Consider the following 22,612-nt stretch of genomic DNA (forward strand, 5'->3'; position numbering starts at 1 on the left):
TCTCTTCTCTAGCTCCTTCTGGTTCCCGGGTGTTACTCCCTGATGTCTTAACCCATGTCCTGTCATCCTGCCTCATCCACTTGTCACTGTTTTCCATATGTTTCTACCTTCGGCCAATCTGTGCTTCACCTTCTTATTCTTTACGTTATCATCCCATCTCACTTTCAACGTTATCCTGTAGCACGAGTTTCAAATTTTTAGGTTCTCTTATGCTGCGGCATTCTAACACTCCATCATTTACTACCACGAAATACTTTGCCTCAAACGTACACACTTGACCTCTTAGCCACAAACAGTCCAGAGCTAATAGATAGCATCATGACTGATACAGGGATTAGTGATCACGAGGTCGTTGTAGCTAGACTCAATACCGTTTCTTCCAAATCCACCAGAAACAAACGCAAAATAATTTTATTTAAGAAAGCGGATAAAGTGTCACTAGAAGCCTTCCTAAGAGACAATCTCCATTCCTTCCGAACTATGCAAATATAGAAGAGATGTAGCTGATATTCAAAGATACAGTAGCAACAGCAATTGAGAGATTTATACCTCATAAATCGGTAAGAGATGGAACTGACCCCTCATGGTACACAAAACAGGTCCAAACGCTGTTGCAGAGGCAACGCAAAAAGCATGCAAAGTTCAGAAGAACGCGAAATACCGAAGATTGGCTAAAATTTACAGACGCGCGAAATTTGTGACGGACTTCAATGCGAGATGCGATTAATAGGTTCCACAACGAAACATTGTCTCGAAATTTGGCACAAAATCCGAAGAAATTCTGGTAGTATGTAAAGTACACAAGCGGCAAGACGCAGTCAATACCTTCGCTGCGTAGTGCCTATGGTACTGTTACCGACGACTGTGCCGGTAAAGCGGAGTTATTGAACGCAGTTTTCCGAAATTCCTTCACCAGGGAAGACGAATGGAATATTCCAGAATTTGGAAGACGAACAGCTACTAGCACGAGTTTCTTAGAAGAAGATACCTTAGGGGTTGCGAAGCAACTCAAATCGCTTGATACGGTCAGATTGTATACCGATTAGATTCCTTTCAGATTACGCTGATACAATAACTCCCTACTTAGCAATCATATACAACCGCTCGCTCACCGATAGATCTGTACCTACAGATTGGAAAATTGCGCAGGTCGCACCAGTGTTTAAGAAGGATAGGAGGAGTGATCCTTCGAACTACAGACTTATATCATTGACGTCGGTTTGCAGTAGGGTTTCGGAGCATATATTGTATTCAAACATTATGAATCACCTCGAAGGGAATGATCTATTGATACGTAATCAGCATGGTTTCAGAAAACATCGTTCTTGTGCAACACAGCTAGCTCTTTATTCGCACGAAGAAATGGCCCCTATCGACAGGGGATCTCAAGTTGATTCCGTATTTCTGGATTTCCGGAAAGCTTTTGACACCGTTCCTCACAAGCGACTTCTAATGAAGCTGCGGGCCTATGGGGTATCGTCTCAGTTGTGCGACTGGATTCGTGATTTCCTGTCAGGAAGGTCGCAGTTCATAGTAATAGACGGCAAATCATCGAGTAAAATTGAAGTGATATCAGGTGTTCCCCAGGGAAGCGTCCTGGGACCTCTGCTGTTCCTGATCTATGTAAATGACCTAGGTGACAATCTGAGCAGTTCTCTTTGGTTGTTCGCAGATGATGCTGTAATTAACGGTCTAGTAAGGTCATCCGAAGACCAGTATCAGTTACAAAGCGATGTAGAAAAGATTTCTGTATGGTGTGGCAGGTGGCAGTTGACGCTAAATAACGAAGAATGTGAGGTGATCCACATGAGTTCCAAAAGAAATTCGTTGGAATTCGATTACTCGATAAATAGTACAATTCTCAAGGCTGGGTGTTAAAATTACGAACAGCTTCAGTTGGAAAGACCACATAGATAATATTGTGGGGAAGGCGAGCCAAAGGTTGCGTTTTCATTGGCAGGACACTTAGAAGATGCAACAAGTCCACTAAAGAGACAGCTTACACTAAACTCGTTCGTCCTCTGTTAGAATATTGCTGCGCGGTGTGGGATCCTTACCAGATGGGATTGACGAAGGACATCGAAAGGGTGCAAAAAAGGGCAGCCCGTTTTCTATTATCACGTAATAGGGGAGAGACTGTGGCAGATATGATACGCGAGTTGGGATGGAAGTCATTAAAGCAAAGACGATTTTCGTCACGGCGAGATCTATTTACGAAATTTCAGTCACCAACTTTCTCTTCCAAATGCGAAAATATTTTGTTGAGCCCAACCTACATAGGTAGGAATGATCATCAAAATAAAATAAGAGAAATCATAACTCGAACAGAAAGGTTTAGGTGTTCGTTTTTCCCGCGCGGTGTTCGGGAGCGGAATGGTAGAGAGATAGTATAATTGTGGTTCGATGAACCCTCTGCCAAGCACTTAAATGTGAATTGCAGAGTAATCACGTAGATGTAGATGTAGATGTACATACTCAGAAACTTCTTCCACAGATTAAGGCCTGTGTTTGGTACTACTAGATTTATCTTGACCAGGAATGCTCTCTTTGCCCATGATAGTCTTCCTTTCTTCTTTTTATATCATTCTTGCTTCGTCCCTCATTGGCTCATTCGATATTTTGCCTCCAGGGTAGCAGAATTACTTAACTCCATCTGCTTCGTGAATACCGATTTGGGTGTCAAGTTTCTCGCTGTTCTCAATTCTGCTATTTGTGATTGCTCTCGTCTTTCTTTTCTCGGTTAACTCAATAGACATTCTGTACCCTTTAGACTGTTCATTCCATTCAACAGCTCTTGTAAATCTTCATCTTTATCTAGGGTAGCAGTATAATCAGCGAATTTTAACATTACCATCATTTAACTGTGAATTTTAATCCCACTCCTGAACGTGTCCTTTACTTCCTTTATTGTTTCTTTGATGCGTAGATTCAACAGCAGTAGCGAAAGGCTACATAGCTGTCAACCCTTTTTAATCCGAGTACTTCATTCTTGGTCTTCCACTCTTAATCTCTCCTCTTTGTTCTTCAACATATTATTTGTCACTCGCCTTTCCCTGTAGCTTAGCCCTCTTCTTCTTAGAGTTTCGAATATCTTGACCCATTTCACAATGTCGAAAGTCTTTTTTAGGCCGACAATAATGCTATCAACATTTCTTGACTTTTCTTCAGTCCTACATCCCTAAGCAACCGCAACATCGCAACCGCTACTCTGATGACTTTACCTTTCCTAAAGCCAAACTGATCGTCATCTAGAAGACCCTCAAATTTCTTTTCCATAATTCTCTATTTATTATTCTTGTCAGCAACTTGGATGCAAGAGCTGTTACGCTGACTCTGCGATAGTTCTCGCACTTGGGAGTTCTTGCGACCTCCGGAATTGCGCCTGCGTCGATATATATCCATAAGTCTGATGGCATGTCACCAATCTCATAGATTCAACATGCTGTCAGTGTGTGGGTGCTATGTTGACGAGTTGCGCAACGGATTGATCTGACGATAACCTTTGCCTCCAGCAAGAAGCAATTTCCACCCCACACTGCTACAGAAGTCAGACAGACGCTCGTAACGTACCAAAATTAAATGCCTGAAAAACTTTCAGCAATAAATATCTTCCGCTGTAAGGAAAAAACACAAAAATATTCTATTTTCTTACGTAACTAGTGGGATACTTGAGTAATGGTGAATTGCTAGTTAGCGTAAGAAATACATTAAACGAACGGGAAATATTATTTATTGCAAAATTTAATAAAAGTCAAATGAAACTTTTATTTATAAACTGATACACAAATTTCCGGGCTCTTTTTGGAGTAAGAGGTTACCTCTTATGGATAAGAATCCCGTTAATGACGTTTATAGACAAATTGTGGGAAAGCTCCTTCATCCCTTTTCTTTAAGAATGTTATTTACTCAGCAGAATGGCTGCGAGCCACGCCTACTCGAATAATCATCTGATTGAATTTTTCCAAGTATGGTCGAGGCTGTCGCCTGAGAAATTTAATGGAATGACGTGAATGAGGTATGTTATTTCTAATGGAGGAAAGATGGGGCTCGCCTACACTGTAGCGCACAAAATCGTAAGCTGCGAAGACTGCTGCCTGCGTCATTCACCGATGAAAAATAACAAAACTATCTCTTTGTGTCTGGATTGACCTTCGCCAATCGAACTCTCACTATGCCTTGATGAAGTCAAGGACTCCTATTTGCCCCTAGTCTAATTATTGGCGTGGTACACCAGTCAGATAACCAGTCCACCGCGATGCCACTCAATGTTCGCTCGCAGGCGCCAACTAATACTCTGTGTTCACACCGCACATGAAGTGTCACGGCAACACAGTGAACAAACGCTTAATCGCGAGCGGCTCAATATAGAGTATCACTCCGATTCGCTAGCGACAGGGGTGCTCTCTCAGTGCAGTACTGACTAGAGACTTTGTTCCTCGCTCTCTGCATACACGCACTAGCGTATTCACTCCCACTACCTGTTCCCGCTACAAGAGCGTCACCGGAACGACTTCCCTCCATGAAAAAAGCGAAAGGGTATATCATCCGCTGTCTTTCCCTCACTCCTCCAGCTCATTGCGTCAGAAATAGTCCACCAACCAGCATTACTCTTACAAATGGGAGAACGGCTAAACATATCAATCTGGAAATATATAGCATCTGCATTAGGCGTTTATTGTCCACTTGTGAGAACTCTAAAACTGCACACTAGGTCCGTCATAAAAATGGGTATGCTTGGCCTCTCCCAACAATCAGCGGATTTTGCTTTTAAGGTGAACACGCAGGCCATTATCGGTTTCTCTGGCAAGAACTGTTTTCGTCGGTGGCTGGTCGGCCAGCCGGTGCAACTGCGTGCTAACCCACCCTCGTACGGACTTTCCTGTGGGCTGGTTGCCTCCTCCGAGCAAAAACTCTTGTGGCCGTCGTGTCTTGAATGTTTGTGTACGCCAGGCTCGACTTTGTAATCTCTGTGCGCACTTGCGATTTATTTGTTAGATTTGCATATCGATTAAATGGAAATATGTAAAACTGACTCTACCCTACCGAGTTTGGGCTTAAATGAAACATATCGATACGCAGAATACGATGGTGAGGCCGGAATATGTAAGAAATGAAGCTCAGGAGACCACGCCACCTTACAGTGTGAACATGAATGGCCGTTTGTTTGCCAATTTGCACCAATAACTGTAGAAATTCTGATGGAATGTAATACATCCCTTCAGCCTTATTTGGTCTGAAGACTTTCATAGCTCTTCTAAGTTCTAATACTGGATCCCGTATCTCTTCCATATAGACCCCAGTTTGTTCTTTTATTATGTCATTAGACAATTCCTCCCGCTCATAGACGCCTTCAATGTACTCTTTCCATCCATCCGCTCTTTCCCCTGCGTTTTACAATGAAATTTCGTTTGAACTCCTATGTCTCCGCCCTTTCTTTTAATTTGAGAGAAGGTTGTTTCGATTTTGCTATATGTTGAGTCAGTCCTCCGAAGGATCATTTCTATTTCAATTTCTTCCCTGCAGCCATTTTGCCTTGGCTGCCCTGCATTTCCTATTCATTTGTTTTCTAAGTGATTTATACTGCTATATTCCTGCCTTTCCCCTACCATTTTTGTATTTCCTCCTTTCGCCAATCAATGGAAATATTTGTTTTGTTACCAAAGGCCTCTTCGCAGTTAACTTCGTAATATCTATGTTTGTGTTTCCTACATGCTTGATTGTTCTTTTTAGAACTTTTCACCCATTTTTCATCTGAAATGCCTACTTTAGTATTCCTCATCGCAGTATCTACATCATTTGTGAACATGAAACGCATCTCATTATTCCTCAGTACTTCATTATCCCTATTCCTTCCATGTTGATTCGACCATATGATTCTCTTAAACTTCAACTTACTCTGGCATCATTATTAAATTGAGTTTATATCTGCCGCTGTTTACACCTATCAATCCAATATCTGCTTTCGTAACCTTGATGTATCCATCTGGAATCTTTTGTTTTGTCTAGGTCTTTTCCAAGATGGATATTTGAATAAGTTGTCGCTATTACTAGCGGAACATTATTTCAAAAATCAACTAGCTTTTGTCCTATCTCATTCCCACTACCATGCTCATATTTTCAGTAATTGTTTCCTCTACTCCTACTATTAGAGCTACCCCCTGTGATTATTAGATATTCATCTTCATTTACAGCCTGAATTTCCCTTTCAATATCCTCATATACTTTCTCTATCTCTTTACTTTCTGCTCAGGACATAGCCTTGGATACATGAACTACTGTTGTCGAAGCTGGCTTGCTATCGATTCCAATGATAACACTATCGCTGAACTGTTCACAGTAGCCTGCTGTCTGCCCTACTTTCCTCTTCATAACGAATCCTACTTCCATTACACCATTTTCTGTTGTGGTAGCTATAGCCCTATATTCGCTTGACCAGAATTCTTGTCTTCTTTCCAGTTCACTTTACTGAACTCCACTACATCTAGACTGAGCCTTAGAATTTCTCTTCCCCACCACTTTCAGATTTCTGACATTCCACTCACCGACTCGAAGAGTGTTATTCCATCTCTGTCTCCTAGTCTGCTCCACGTTGGCTGTTCTCTCGTGGAGAAACGAACGGATGTCTATTCCCAAACCTTTTGCCAATACTGAGATCATCATGACAATTTCTTAATTACAGGCCACGTATCCTGTGGATACATATTATGTGTCTTTATTGCAGTCGTTTCCATTGCCTTCTGCATCCTCGTTTCGTTGTTCATTGGTGATTCACCCTCCTTTTATGGGCAGCTTCCCAAGGGCAAGTGAGTGACCTAAACCTCTGCCCGCTACTCCGCCCTCCCTGACAAGGCTGTTGCCAGAACAAGGGTTACTGCTTCTGTCGGAAAACTTCAACTACCATTGCTGATAATATTTATTCAAAATTTAAGCAATGGTGAGCTTCAAATTCGGATCCTTAAACATGTTGTTCATGAGTCCAAGACGCTCGCCCTAGACCATGTGTACAATACTTAGCTATTAGTTAAGCAAAACGTTATATTAGTGAGACTGTTAACTTACTATATCTAAATTTACTTGGCAAATTTAAATATTTACTGTTTATTGAAACCTATTATTAGAGAACATCTGAGACAAAGGTGGTTTACACACTGATAGGTCATAAAACAAACCAAAGTAAATAAGGGTGATCTAAGTTTTATCTTTATTTTCTTATTTGTCGACACGACAACGAATATTCACGAATATCTGTGACATTGATTGTCTATTTTTTTGGGAGGTATGGCACCTTAATTCTCGTACTTGATATGTTTAATAGTGTTCTAATGTCTCCATTGACATATCAAAACTGTTATCTCATTTGGTATGTTGTCATACCCCAGCGATGTTTTGGAGGCAACAGCTTCATCATTACTGTGAAAACAAGTCATTTTGAATGATACCAATGCAGACAACAATTTATCCATCGACCAAAATAGTGTGCGCCTCTCTGCAGAATATATTTTCAATAGATTCATAAAGCAGACTGAAATAAAACACTTATTTTCACATCCAAGATATGCGTTTATCCTTGACAAGCACCTTCACTCTCAGCCGGAATACCCAACGTAATGTCACTGTGATTATTGTTGCCAGGCATTAAAAATAGAAATTAGGGAATGTAGTCTTTTATAGTGAGAACAGCTTTGTTAGGTGGTTTAAAGTCACTGATTTGGATATCAGTGCATTTCCCCTGCCGTTCCAGATGAACGTGCATGGCAGCATTTTTATGTGGAAAAGATCAAAATAGATGATGGTAAAATTATCTATTTCTCAAAGTCACCTAGACCATATTTGTTACATATTTTAAATAATATTTATGCAATAAGTAGCAAAATTTTCAATTTGGTATCATGAATTTCTGGTTTTTACTTTCCTTCCTTCTTTCTGTCAAGCGGAAATGAACACTTAAGAAAGGTAAATTGTTCTCATAATTGGAGCAAAATGAGCTAAACATCTCAGGTCTGGGATTTTCAGTAGCCGTACTGACCAGGTACTGATTATCAGAGAATCTATAACTGTGAAACTAGGACTTTAGTTCTTATGGTCGAGACAACGATTTAATATCGCAGTCATTTCTTTGAAAACCTCTGAAATCACATTTATTATGAACACCAGCATACAGGCGGATCAGAACTGACCTCCTGGTCGGAGTGTGCAGATGTTTATACAAACATCGAATATTCCAGACTGCTAATATTTATGCAGACATCGTATATTCCCGAATATACAAACATTACAAACGTAAGACATTTCAAGAACCTTACAGGAATGAATAGTGGTACATAACAATTAATTGCTAGTGGCCAGGTTTCAACTCATCACACTAAGCAGCGATGATAACCAGCACATCACACTGGTGGCAGTCTTACGTTTGTTAATCGGCGCGGGAAACATATCCAGAACTGCACCGTACTGTGATTCTAATGGCTTCATCTTCTGCAATTCGTTCGGGTTCTGACTCAGTGCTACTCCCTGGAAAATAGCTTTTACAAAGCACTTGCAGTTTGCATTAGTGACAGTGTATGCTCTGATAGTGCAGACGAACTACCCGCTTCATACTCGATGTTACTATCCCAGTTCCAAATTCTTATTTCAACGCATTCAGTTTATGGAAGATGAGGAGTTAAGGAATATTCAGGATCCAACTGGTTGGAATTTTACATTGTAACAAAGACTGAACAGGAATCTGCCACCATGTTGGTGGTGTTTTTGACTAAGAGTCTTTACAAACCATAAAAATATGTGACCACATGCATCTTTCATTAGTTTATAAGACTATCCAAAAGAAGAAACAAAATTTCAAATGTGTGGAGGCACTTAATTGGAAACTATTTATAGAAGCAAAGAACAAGTAGAAAAATGGATCAACATACCATCAGATGCCATTAGTGCTTGCTCTTCAAAAGCAATTAAGCAATGGAAGAAGTAATCATTTTGTTCAGAATGACATTAAAATACTTCTAACATTATTCTATAACCCTCAGTCGGAGGTGAGTGTTAACTGGAAAGAGGCAGTTCTGGCATAAAGTGGAAAGAAGTGATAGAGCTTTTGGCTGAAGAGTTGTAATATAACTAGGTTTTTAGCGCAGTTATTTATTTTATTTGCCTTTTTGCTTTAGTCTGTTATCTGGATTGAAGAACAGACCAATTATTGGACGTGGAATAGTATACATGAAGATAAGAAAATAATATAATTTCAAATGAGTTAGTACAATTAAGCGTTATGGTGTTTAAGGAAAAAATACGTACAGTATCTACTTACAAAAATAATATAAATACTTTTAACAGCTACATACTATCCTTTGGCCATCTGACACACATATATATGTTCACCCAGAATCTAGAAGGAACATGCTACTTGTCTACTGTACTATGCTACAATGCTACACACAAAATTTGTAATTTGTTATCCTAGGTTAAACTGTACTAAACAACACTACACTATACAGCACTGCAGTACACTACACTGCTGTATTTGGTATCAGAACGCCACTAGATTTGCTCATTCGTCTACACAGATAGTTTGCCAAAGGTGCACTGAGAGAGACCGGACTCATATGGGCTGTGCTGCCCTGCCATCCGAGTTTGAAGAGCTTGGAAGATGGCAGTCAGGACCTCAGAAGATCCTTCTTGGTACTCCTCGATGCTTACCTCGTGGTATCCCCCATTGTTATGAAATGTAGCCTTTTGTATAACTTGTGCCAAACCTTCTCATTCCTTATTATGTTATAGACTAGCTGACCTGACAGACTTCGTCCTGTCAAAAAGATTTGTAATACGGCAGTTTTTTTGCCTACGTATTTAAAAAAATTCTCCTGAACAGAACCGTCACCCTGGTGATAGGGCGTTGTGAATAAAAAATAATTAAATAAAACATATATAAGGATTTAAAAGTAAGTAATCGCTTTATTGTTAATCATGTGAATCATAATTATTATTATTATCATTGTAGTGCTTTGTGGTATACGATGTTTTTTGTTTGATTACCTGGCGCATAGATAAACAAATCTGATGGTTTTCCAACACGGGAACAGGCAACATACAATTGACCATGTGAGAAACATGGGTTTTCTAGATTAATACCACAAACACTTAATGATTGCCCCTGGGACTTGTTTATAGTCATAGCAAAAGCAAGCCGCACTGGAAACTGTAGTCGTTTAAACTCAAATGGCACATCAGTCAGAATCATTGGGATGCGCGGTATGAGAACATCTTCTCCTTTATACTTTCCTTTGAGTATAGTTGCTTCTATCACATTGTTTAGTAATTTTTTTATCGCTAACCGTGTACCGTTGCAAAGACGCGGTTGGCTGATATTTCGCAACATTATAACCACCGATCCAACCTTTAATTGAAGATTGTGAGGTGGCAATCCTGGCAAATCCAGCGAGTTTAAAAATTCCGGTGGATAGTTGACTACATCATCTTGATTAGTAGCCGAATCAACTGATTTATATATCCTCAATTCGCCTGTAATTTGTTCTTGAATTTTGAAATTTAATTCATTTACATCTATGTTTTTTGCAGCCAGTATAGCTCGTTCGCTCAACCAATCATGGTTTCTGTAATTTTGAGAAACATCTGGAAACACCTTCTGAATAAGTTCATCTTTTGATCGAGTTAACTGACAAAAACTTTGAGGAAAGTTAATGCAGCCAGTCAACATGTCTATAGGAAATTTGCCATTACCAATGTCAATGAGTTGTTTAGAGAATATGTTTCCAGATTGGTCATTTCGCAACTCGACACGCATATTCTTGCTTAAATGAAGTACTTTGACATGTTTCCACAAATTGGAGGACTTTAGACATGCATTGAGTTCATCAGCTGGCGTTGATCGTGGAATCACTGGCAATGTTTGATGAAAATCTCCTGCTAATAAAATCATTGCACCACCAAATCGGTTATTATTGCTCCGTAGATCTTTTAAGGTTCTGTCTAAAGCCTCCAAAGATTTTTTATGTGCCATCATGCATTCATCCCAAACAATCAATTTACATTGCTGCAAAACCTTTGCCATTGCAGAGTTCTTCGAAACGTTGCAGGTTGGAGTTTCATTGCTTTGCATATTTAATGGCAATTTTAGTGCTGAATGGGTTGTTCGACCACCTTCAAGCAAAGTTGCTGCGATTCCCGACGAAGCGAGTGCAAGTGCAATTTTATTTTGTGAGCGAATTGTTGCTAATATTAATGAAATCAAAAAAGTTTTTCCTGTACCACCAGGTGCATCTAAGAAGTAAATCCCTCCAGTTTCATCATTTGTTACTTTCATAAGAGTTTCAAATACATACTTCTGTTGTTCAGTTAACAGTGGAAGATTTGTTTGAATTAATTCTTTCAAAGCGTTGAGATCATACAGTTTTTCTCGATGCAACTCTTGGTTAAAAGCGTCATGCATTGGACGATTGGGCGCGGTCAGGCCTAATTGAATTAATAGTTTGTTTGACATTATCAAGCACATGTCCTCAATTGAAATCAATGCTTCATTGTAAATTTCTTCACTGATTTGTATATTTGGATTTCCCATTCTATTCCGTATTTGATACAAAATATCATCACACATATAATCTTTGTACTTGATCCACAAATCAATTGGGTTTGATGGGAAGCATGTAGATATGATTATAGAAAACAATGTTCGTATTTGATGAGCGTGTGATGATATTACAGCATCATTGAGAGTTTGCTCCCAATGAGCGCCATTTTCAAGCAATTGCAAACGTTGACAGGCTTCTCTGTAGGATCCACACAATTCACCATGAACAGTTCGTAACTGTTGGAATGATGTTGGGCCACGTACATTGACTAATAGCAGTCGTAAATAAAAACATTCATCATTGCTTGGATGTACTGAATAAATCCGGCCAATCGCATCTGTGGAATATACATCTGTATATCCTGGAACTGGTTTTCCTTGTTTCCGTCGTATAAATCTCCTTGAGGATTGATTCCAGGTATAATATTTTGGCATTTCAGAATATAGCAATGTTTGTGCGAAATGATCGTTTTGGCATGTCTCAAAAAAACTGGTTAATGTAGTAGATGGTGGCTGAGCAGCTCTTTGTACTGCGTTCTGTGCTGTAAAATACACTCTTTGTCCATTTTCTAAATGCACAGCTAAGTGAACAACAGAAGGGTGTCTCTCATGAATAGGAAAAGAAAATATTCGCCAAACTGCTTCATTACTACTGACATAGCGGCCCATTTGGTATTGGGTAACTTCATCATTGGAATTCTCTGCACCAATTCCAATCACAGCCATATCACTCCCTTTGGTTACATATTTGCAAATGTATTTAATAGATTTCACTGAATGGCAAGATTCAACGTTGATGTGTGCTTTGAATGTCTTTGATAAAATGGGTGAATATGGAACAATCCAACGATTATCTATTTCAATATCTTGTTGATTTAATTTGACAATTGTTGATTTTCCATTGTCTGCTGTCGATCTGTGACGATACAATGGATAACCGTCATTACCAGTAATTGTTTCCGATATTAATGTCCGTGGATATCGTTTTGAACATTTACCATCCATCATACACGGTGAATTTTGATTAAGAGTTCCACAGGGACCATGTATCATGTTTTTGATAACTACCTCATGCAATCCAGGATCTACTTGTACATTAGGGATTTCAGCTGATATCACTGCATCAACTTCATTTGGCCTTATCTTTTCAACTAACCAAATCAAAATGTGTGCATGTGGCAATCCTCGTTTCTGCCACTCCACAGAATACATCCAGCAGCGTGTCTCACCAAACACATTATGTTTTACGATGAAATCCATTAAAGATTTCAACTTTTGTCTAAAGACTCTGGCTGTAATATCATGACGATCAATGGGTGATTGCCCAGGGAATAGCTCCTGCTTGATTTCTATCCATTGCGGATTGCATGTAAATGTGATGAACAAATCTGCTGTACCATAATGACGAACATACGACATGGCATCTTGAGCATATTCGTGCATATGCCGAGGGCTTGTGATGTATGTTGCTGGAAGAATAGTCATCCGACCGACATTCTGTGCATTTCCATCAGTATTAATCGCATCTCGAAGGTGAATATACTCTTCAGATCGGAGTTTGGTTTGATTCAACCTGATGAATGTTAATCTCTCCGTTTCAATTTTTATATACATGTCAACAACATATTTGTGATATAATCGCCGACATTTCAATATGTGATTTTCTTCATTTTCCCGAATCATTAGGCGGTATGAATAATAGTTCATTGAACTGACTTTTTTGTTGGTTTCAGAACCTGTAAATAGATTTTCTTTTAATAACATTCAAATATAAAATTAAAATACATAATATAATGACTGAGATATTATCGCCATAGCTAAATTAATATTTTAGTTACCTGTAATGGGATTTATCATTTTTATTGAGAAATCGTAGCCATCTTCACCTTGCCAAAATATAATGGGATATTGCAGTGCATCATATGAGCGGTGTGTTTCCTTTATACGTTGTAATTGATCATTCCAACGATGTAAAACAATATCACGGGATTCCAAGTTTTCTCTAACTACAACGATAGCAACTTCATCAATAGTTGGTGCATTAAAACGTCTTGTATGTTGACCTGCAGGTGTTTTATCAGCTCTGATTACAATTTTGTGATTATCGGATGGCATCAGATCCAGGGCAGTTTTAAACAATATAATCAATTGATTGTGTTGATGAAATAAAGTTTGTAATTGTTCTACAATAGACCTCTTTACTAAATTGTTATGTGCACAACGCAGATCAATTTCTTGTGGTGAATTGCCCATAAAATAAATTTGCAGGAATTTGTTGTCACTATCTGACACTGGTAACAGTGAACCTGCTCTGTGATATATTTGCCCTTGTATCTGTAAATAAAATAAAATATTATGGTGTGGTATAAATTAATGGATTGTCAGTGATCAAACTTAAATAATATTTGATCTTAAAAAGTATATATTTAGTTTGAACTAATATCTATCAAATATAAAATATAATAAAAGTGTCATTGAAACTGAATCACCATATAATATGATGACTAAGTGATATATAAGTGATTAAGAAATTGAAGATTAGTGACACATCTTAACTTTTGTGACAGAAAATTTTGTTCGCTAAAATAATTATGAGTAACTGCTATAATACATACCTTGAAAGTTGGCATAAAATTTTCCTGAACTACATTTGTTGCCCCAAATGAAGTCATTTGAAAGCAATTGTTATATTGTTGGATATGTGTCAAAAAGTGTATAGAATCTGTTCCTATTCCTGAAACCAATGAGTACAATGGTTCTGGTGGTGGGTCCAATGGTATCAATTTCACTTTACCATTTGCGCAACACAATCCATTGGCTTCGTTTTTGTATTTTAATGCCTTACAGTGTGAGCAAACCGAGTTCATAGAACCAATAACAACACATTGGTAGTTACTGTAGTCAATTGACACATCGTAACTGAAAGCAGCTCGATTCAAACTTGCGCGATTATTAGTTGAATGTCGCGCTCACGCTTCACGCGTTTGTGATATCCGAATTCTTTCACGTTCATTTCCGTCGTCACGTTCTTGTGCCGTACGATTAGATCGGTAATTAGCTTGGTTTGTAGCATTTTTGGTTCTTCTACCTAAATTGCTTCGTCTTATAGGAGGCATATCAAATATAAATTAGTTTTTCACTAATCACGAACTAAACAAACACAAACTAAGTAAACACTCTGTACAAAACACGAATTTGTTTCGTGTATCAGTTGACAAAAGCAAACTCAGTAGATTAGGTCACAGACAACTTTTTTTTTTTTTAAATTTTATATGACTTGAAGTCAAATCCTTTTAAGCCGTACGAATTGTAACGCGATTTTTGTTTGACTGATGTAATGACGTGGAAACTGATGCATTTTATCTCGCGTGCCGAAACTAATACAAAAGAAACGCGAGTTTCGGAACGCGACATTAAACTTCTCCAACTATGTATTCTGTGCTCCAACGCACACACGCACATTGTTTTGATAGATATGATCTTTGACGTTAGGAACACACCTACATTGCTTAGACAACAGTGAGAACTTTATACCATAGCAATAAAGCTCAAATTGACTACGTTTTAGTTACAAATCATTTGTATAGGAAAAAGAAAAGGGCTATTTTTAGGCTTTTTCTAGCAATAATTCTAATTTTTCTCGCCGTAAAAACCATCCTTGAACTTCAACGAACATTTTAAAAAAAGATTTGGCCAAATTGGTCGAGGCGTTGTTGAGTTATGCGCTTAACAACACATTTTGCGATTCATTTTTATATTATAGATAGGTGTATTGTCAAAGACCCTCCTGTTCTGGTCTCTAACATCTTGTCTAACGGCAGGCTCCCAAGCGATGCGATTCAGGGTGCCGATTGCTCCACATTTATCTGTGGCCTGTTGGCGTACTTTCAGCAAGTAGTCGGGACATGGGCTGCAGATGCAGTTTCCCAAATGTCTTGCTATCCTTGATCGATTCTTACCTTTATTTACTTATTTACTGTGGCTCTTGTGCCCAGTATCTCTTTTATCTTATCATATCCTTCCTTCTTATATTGCGCAACTCACTAAGAATTAATAGGTCCAGCAGTAATAAGTCTAGTATTATCAGCAGCACCTCATTCGGTGTTGTCCAATACGTGGCTGTTAAGCACACTTATCTGCTATCGCCGAAGAGTCTGTGCTGCCTTTATCTTTCTGGCTCTGTGTTACATTACATTAATACTTGTTTAATAGATCGCGAATACGACATTTCGTTATGATGTGGAAGTTTTCTTTACACGATATTTTTTCCCGTTACTACTTCCCGTTACTAGGGGTAAGATAGATACTGCCTACAGGAAAATTAGAGAGACCTTTGGAGGTACCAGAACGACTTGTATGAATATCAAGAGCTCAGATGGAAACCCAGTTCTAAGCAAAGAAGGGAAAGCAGGAAGGTGGAAGGAGTATATAGAGGGTCTATACAAGGGCGATGTACTTGAGGACAATATTATGGATATGGAAGAGGATGTAGATGAAGATGAAATGGGAGATATGATACTGCGTGAAGAGTTTGACAGAGCACTGAAAGACCTGAGTCGAAACAAGGCCCCCGGAGTAGACAACATTCCACTGGAACTACTGACGGTCTTGGGAGAGCCAGTACTGACAAAACTCTACCATCTGGTGAGCAAGATGTATGAAACAGGCGAAATACCCTCAGACTTCAAAAAGAATATAATAATTCCAATCCCAAAGAAAGCAGGTGTTGACAGATGTGAAAATTACCGAACTATCAGTTTAATAAGTCACAGCTGCAAAATACTAACACGAATTCTTTACAGACGAATGGAAAAACTAGTAGAAGCCGACCTAGGGGAAGATCAGTTTGGATTCCGTAGAAACACTGGAACACGTGAGGCAATACTCACCTTACGACTAATCTTAGAAGAAAGATTAAGGAAAGGCAAACCCACGTTTCTAGCATTTGTAGACTTAGAGAAAGCTTTTGACAATGTTGACTGGAATACTCTCTTTCAAATTCTAAAGGTGGCAGGGGTAAAATACAGGGAGCGAAAGGCTATTTACAATTTGTACAGAAACCAGATGGCAGTTATAAGAGTCGAGGGACATGAAAGGGAAGCAGTGGTTGGGAAGGGAGTAAGACAGGGTTGTAGCCTCTCCCCGATGTTGTTCAATCTGTATATTGAGCAAGCAGTAAAGGAAACAAAAGAAAAATTTGGAGTGGGTATTAAAATTCATGGAGAAGAAATAAAAACTTTGAGGTTCGCCGATGACATTGTAATTCTGTCAGAGACAGCAAAGGACTTGGAAGAGCAGTTGAATGGAATGGACAGTGTCTTGAAAGGAGAATATAAGATGAACACCAACAAAAGCAAAACAAGGATAATGGAATGTAATCTAATTAAGTCGGGTGATGCTGAGGGAATTAGATTAGGAAATGAGACACTTAAAGTAGTAAAGGAGTTTTGCTATTTGGGGAGCAAAATAACTGATTATGGTCGAAGTAGAGATGATATAAAATGTAGACTGGCAATGGCAAGGAAAGCGTTTCTGAAGAAAAGAAATTTGTTAACATCGAGTATAGATTTAAGTGTTAGTAAGTCATTTCTGAAAGTATTTGTATGGAGTGTAGCCATGTATGGAAGTGAAACATGGACGATAGATAGTTTGGACAAGAAGAGAATAGAAGCTTTCGAAATGTGGTGCTACAGAAGAATGCTGAAGATTAGATGGGTAGATCACATAACTAATGAGGAAGTATTGAATAGTATTGGGGAGAAGAGAAGGTTGTGGCACAACTTGACCAGAAGAAGGGATCGGTTGGTAGGACATGTTCTGAGGCATCAAGGGATCACCAATTTAGTATTGGAGGGCAGTGTGGAGGGTAAAAATCGTAGAGGGAGACCAAGAGATGAATACACTAAGCAGATTCAGAAGGATGTAGGTTGCAGTAGGTACTGGGAGATGAAAAAGCTTGCACAGGATAGAGTAGCATGGAGAGCTGCATCAAACCAGTCTGAGGACTGAAGACCACAACAACAACAACAACAACAACAACTTCATATCTAAAAATTCATCTATTGGGAAGGAGTTGTCATTCACAAATTCTTTTAGTTTGTTTTTAAATACTGGTGGGCCATCTGTCAGACCTTTAGATTTTTGTGGTGGCATAAATCGCCGTTTTCATGTCAGGGTCAGATTTAACCCAGCTGTTAGTACTTCATTTTTACAAATATGTGAAGCTACTATTGAATACATTACTTTTTCAAGAATTTTGGATAAAACTGTCAGAAGTGGGATTGGCTGGTAGTTCTTAGCATCAGATCTATCCCCTTTTTATGCAATGCTTTAACAATAGTATATTTCAGACTACCTGGAAAAATGCCACATTTCAGTGAGCTGCTACATATGTAGCTGCGAATCCTACTTATCCGTTTGGGCTTTAAGTACTGTGGTCGAAATGCCTTCAACTCCATGCGAGCTTTTACTTTTTAGTGAATTTATAATTTACCCAATTTCAGAGGGAGGGGTGGGTTGAATCTCAATTTTATCAAGTTGCATAGGTATGGTTTCTCCCATGTACAGCAGCGCATTTTCTTATGAATAACTGCATCATATTTTCTCTACACTAATTAAAACTGGTTAGTAAAAATATTCTCTACTTCTGACTTTTTGTTAACAAACTTTTCATTGAGTTTGACAAAAATACAGTATTCCTGTGCTTTCGGTTGCCTTGTTAACCTTTTAAAAGTATTTGTAATTGTTTTAATTCTACTATCAAAGGTGCTAATCTCAGACATAATGCACATACATTTGGACTTTTTAATAATTCTTCTTAATACAATGCAGCAGTTTTTATAATGCTTGACTATTTCTAGATCATTGCTTGCCCTAACTATAAGAGACATTTCCCTTTTCTGTTTACGAGACACTTTTATTCCTTTAGTAAGCCATGGTATTTTAGGTGGTTCCTTACAATTACGTTTCAAAGTTTGCTTAGGGAAACAGTTTTAAAAATATACTCACAAAGGTATCATAAAATAGGCTAAATTTTAAATTTGCATAGGTTTCCGTGTACACTTCATCTCATTCTGACTGTTGCAAACTTCTCCTAAAATTTTCGCTTGTTAAATCGTTAAACGAACGCACTATGTTGGAGGAATGTTTTGCAATACTGTATGAAGCTGAGTCATATACTTAACTATCTGTGCATCGTGATCAAACACACGATTATTAGCAGGAAATGTTTATATTTAATTAAATTTATCTTGGTATAAAATCAGTATTTATCAGTGTGCTGCTCCTCTGTACTACCCGAGTAGAAAAATCAATAACTACATCAGATTGAAAGAACCAAGTAATACTTCAAGGTCAAGCTTACTATCACATTCCTTCAAAAATCTACGTTGGAACCCCAGAAACAATAATGCTTTCTTCTGTCTGACAGATAGCGCAACGAAGAATCAACGTTTTTCAAAAAATTGCTGACAGTTTCCAACTGGGGAATTACACGCACCTAAAATTAGCCCACACACTCGACCTGTAGCCAACAACGATTACGACTGCGATGTGGTCCGTTCTTGTTGCATTGAGGTACCTGAAATTTTCTTCGAGCATGTGTTGTGATTTTATTCTGGATTTTAATATCTCTTTGGCAAACGATCTATACGTGTGCTTGGAAGATTTAATGTTAATCGATGTTTACGTCTAGTTACCTGTACACCCGTTTTTTCCACAAGTTTGTCATTCAAAAAATGGTTCAAGTGACTCTGAGCACTATGGGACTTAAAATCTGATGTCGTCAGCCCCTAGAACTTAGAACAACTTAAACCTAACTAACCTAAGGACATCACACACATCCATGCCCGAGGCAGGATTGGAACCTGCGAGTGTAGCAGTCGCGCTGTTCCTGACTGAAGCGCCTAGAATTCTTGCCACCGCGCCCGGCGTTTCTCATTTAATCTGAATCTGGCGTATCCCGATCTTGACACTGTTCCTCCAAGCAACTTATAAACGTTTTGTGTGCCGCTATCGCTAATTTATTTTCTGGCACAAATTACTGTTTCAAGAAGTTCCTGTTATATTCTTCTAATATAGCCCTTCTGTTGCCATGTACTATAATTAGCCTATCGCCTGCGTAGTCTAAGCCGCCTCCAGTGCTGGTCATATTCTAAAACTGATCAAGTAAAAATTCTATGCTAGCATCCTAGAACTCTGAACTAGAAAAAGAGCCCTACGGGCAGACCTTGGTAATGTTTTCCACAATTATGTTTCCGCGGCCTTCCAGTTACGCATGGCCCTCTGTGTAGTAATCTCGTAACCTTTACCGCACTGCCAAGTGACCGCCTGATATCACCTAGTTTGCTTTGTGAAATTGTAAGTTTTAATGGCACCACGCTTTTCGTTGAGCGCTGCGACCAAAAGCAGGCTTCTTTCTTTTCTGTTTGCTAGAAGGGCAGCTTCCCCATGTCCGTGGACCACTCCAGGGCCTCCGCGACCTTCACCTCCCATTCCTCCCAGCTGACTCAGCGCCGTTTCCCCATTACGAACTGCAGAACTCCTTTTCTGCTCCTCAGGCTACACCAGTCGTAGAAATATTGGTTACCAGCCTTTTTTCCTATTATTCAGTGTTCTCTTTTGCTTTTCTCTAACATACCGAAAAACCCAATATCTTCCCCTAAAATGAACAGTATTCAGCCTTTGCTATTGAAACAGTTGTTGGTTCCAGTTCACTCAGGCAGACGCTAAAGAAAGCAGAGAGGCATCATGAAACAATTCAACACCGCAAAACTGAAACGTCCCCTTTTGAACAATTATACATGACTGTGCTTAAACTGACACACAATATTTTTAGCGCAACGCAACCTGACTTTCAAAAATCTCTACAAAAGAATGGCCCTGACTAACATTAACCTATACCTTTCACAAATCACTTACCTCACCAAAAATGTTCGTTACTCGAACTACTGCAATACAGCGAGCGCCACTACTGCCAGCTAAATAAAAGATTCAAACTACTGAAGCCACTAACTACTGATAGGCATAGTTAGCAAATGAAAGATTTTGGTAGAGAACAAAAGATGTATTTACCTTAATAGTCATAATTGACATCCAGTCTTACAAATTTCAAATCTCCGCCATCTCTCTCCCCATATCCGCCACAGCTGGCGGCTCACCTCCAACTGCGCAACACTACACGCTTTTCACATCCAGCTGCCCAACACTACAATAACAGACAACAATGCAACTAGCCACAGACCGCACACAGCACAGCCAGTGATTTTCATACAGAGCGCTACGTAACGTTGCCAATAAGAAAACATAAACAGCCTACTTACATAGCCCCCATGCTCCCCACAAAAATTTTACAAATTGTTTTGGGCAGTGGCCAATAATGATTTGATAGAATTTTTCATAATTACAATAACAAAGAAATCAAATGCACACACTTATTGATACAATGTTGGTCAAAAGCTAAAATTTTCTGACAGTCCATAAAGACAGTCCTGATCATTCATCACAGTAAAACTGCCATTTCTTTTCTCAAAGTCTGAGCAGTAGAAGAAAATGCACATGGAAGTAATGGATTTCCATGCAGTTTTGAAGAAGTAGTGTTGTCCTTCCAACGAAAAGACAGGTAATGGGCCACAACAGAGCAAACCCACCACAGAGTCAGTCGAAGTTTTGAAGAATATTGGTACGTAGGTCGTCACAGAGTAGACCCACTGTAGTCCTGGTAGAGATTACGGTATTGGTGGGCCACCAGAGGTGCAGACCCACTGCAGTCCTTGTAGAAATAATGGTAATGGTGAGCCATCAAAGATGCAGACCCACTGCAGTCCTTGTAGAGACGGCCAGCAGCCATCTGTTGCAACTGTGCAGGTGCACAATCACTATCGAAGAGTCTTGCGGACTACATAGCAAGTCCATAAACCATCACTTGTGCACTCACAAAGTTTTTGAAAGTGTCCTTAGAACCAGCAATGCTGTTATCCAGTCCCTTGCTGAATTATTAACGCATGTGCAAACACTGACGGTCCCTACATCTCACATATTGTTCACATACTATGACCAACAGAAATGTGTGCAGTGAAATGTAACTTACAAGTTGCTTAATTTGATGAACTGGTGTCAATTACAATTTTATAACATAAGAATACAATAACAAAGGTACAAAATACATCATTAAAGAACATAACAATACAGATAACATTTGTAGTAAAACAGACTTTACAAAAGAAAAGAAATAGACATATACATCAGTGTTACAGGAATTATGACACAAATAAATATATAAAAGATCAAAATAATTATTGAAACATCAACTTCACACATGAGCATTAAAACAGAACAGAAAAAATAATGTCTAAACATCTTTAAAAGAAAATAACATAGTATTTGAAAAATTCTACAACATAAATCTTATTAGCTAAACACATAAAGACAGGAAAAAGACAAATACACAAGGATACATAAACACATAGCGGAATAATACGAAAGGAAAGACAGGGTTCGTTTTCAGGGTAACATTTGGTACTGCAGTCCAACCCAAAACTTCATTCCATAGATCTTTCGTCTTATTTCAACATTTGTTTCCACCAAAAAAAATCCTATCCAAGCATGCTTTATGTATTTATATGTTCACATATTTCATACCTCATTATTTATTTTCCATTATCTTACCTCATCATTTATTTCCAAGAAAATCCTACCTAAACCTGTTGTCACTAAACCCTACTTTTTTGTTCATATCCTCTTTCAAAAATAGTTTTTCTCCACTGTACACTACTTTTTTTGCGAAACCATTTTCTTATCGCTGCTCAATGCATTTCTTCCAATTCGTCATAACTCACTCTCTTATATGGTCTACCCCTCTTAAGCTAACTTAAATCTACTGAGCTCAGATGCTAAACTAAGGAATGAGGCAATGCAGCAGCACAAATCAATTAACACAAACAGCAATGATAAAAAATACAAATGGCAAAGCAAGAGCATAAATTAGCAAAGCAAATGCAATATTAGAACTAATATAAGGCAATGTGTAGCAAACAA

The sequence above is a fragment of the Schistocerca serialis genome, chromosome 5 (genome assembly GCF_023864345.2).
Source record: "Schistocerca serialis cubense isolate TAMUIC-IGC-003099 chromosome 5, iqSchSeri2.2, whole genome shotgun sequence".
Taxonomy (NCBI): Eukaryota; Metazoa; Arthropoda; class Insecta; order Orthoptera; family Acrididae; genus Schistocerca; species Schistocerca serialis.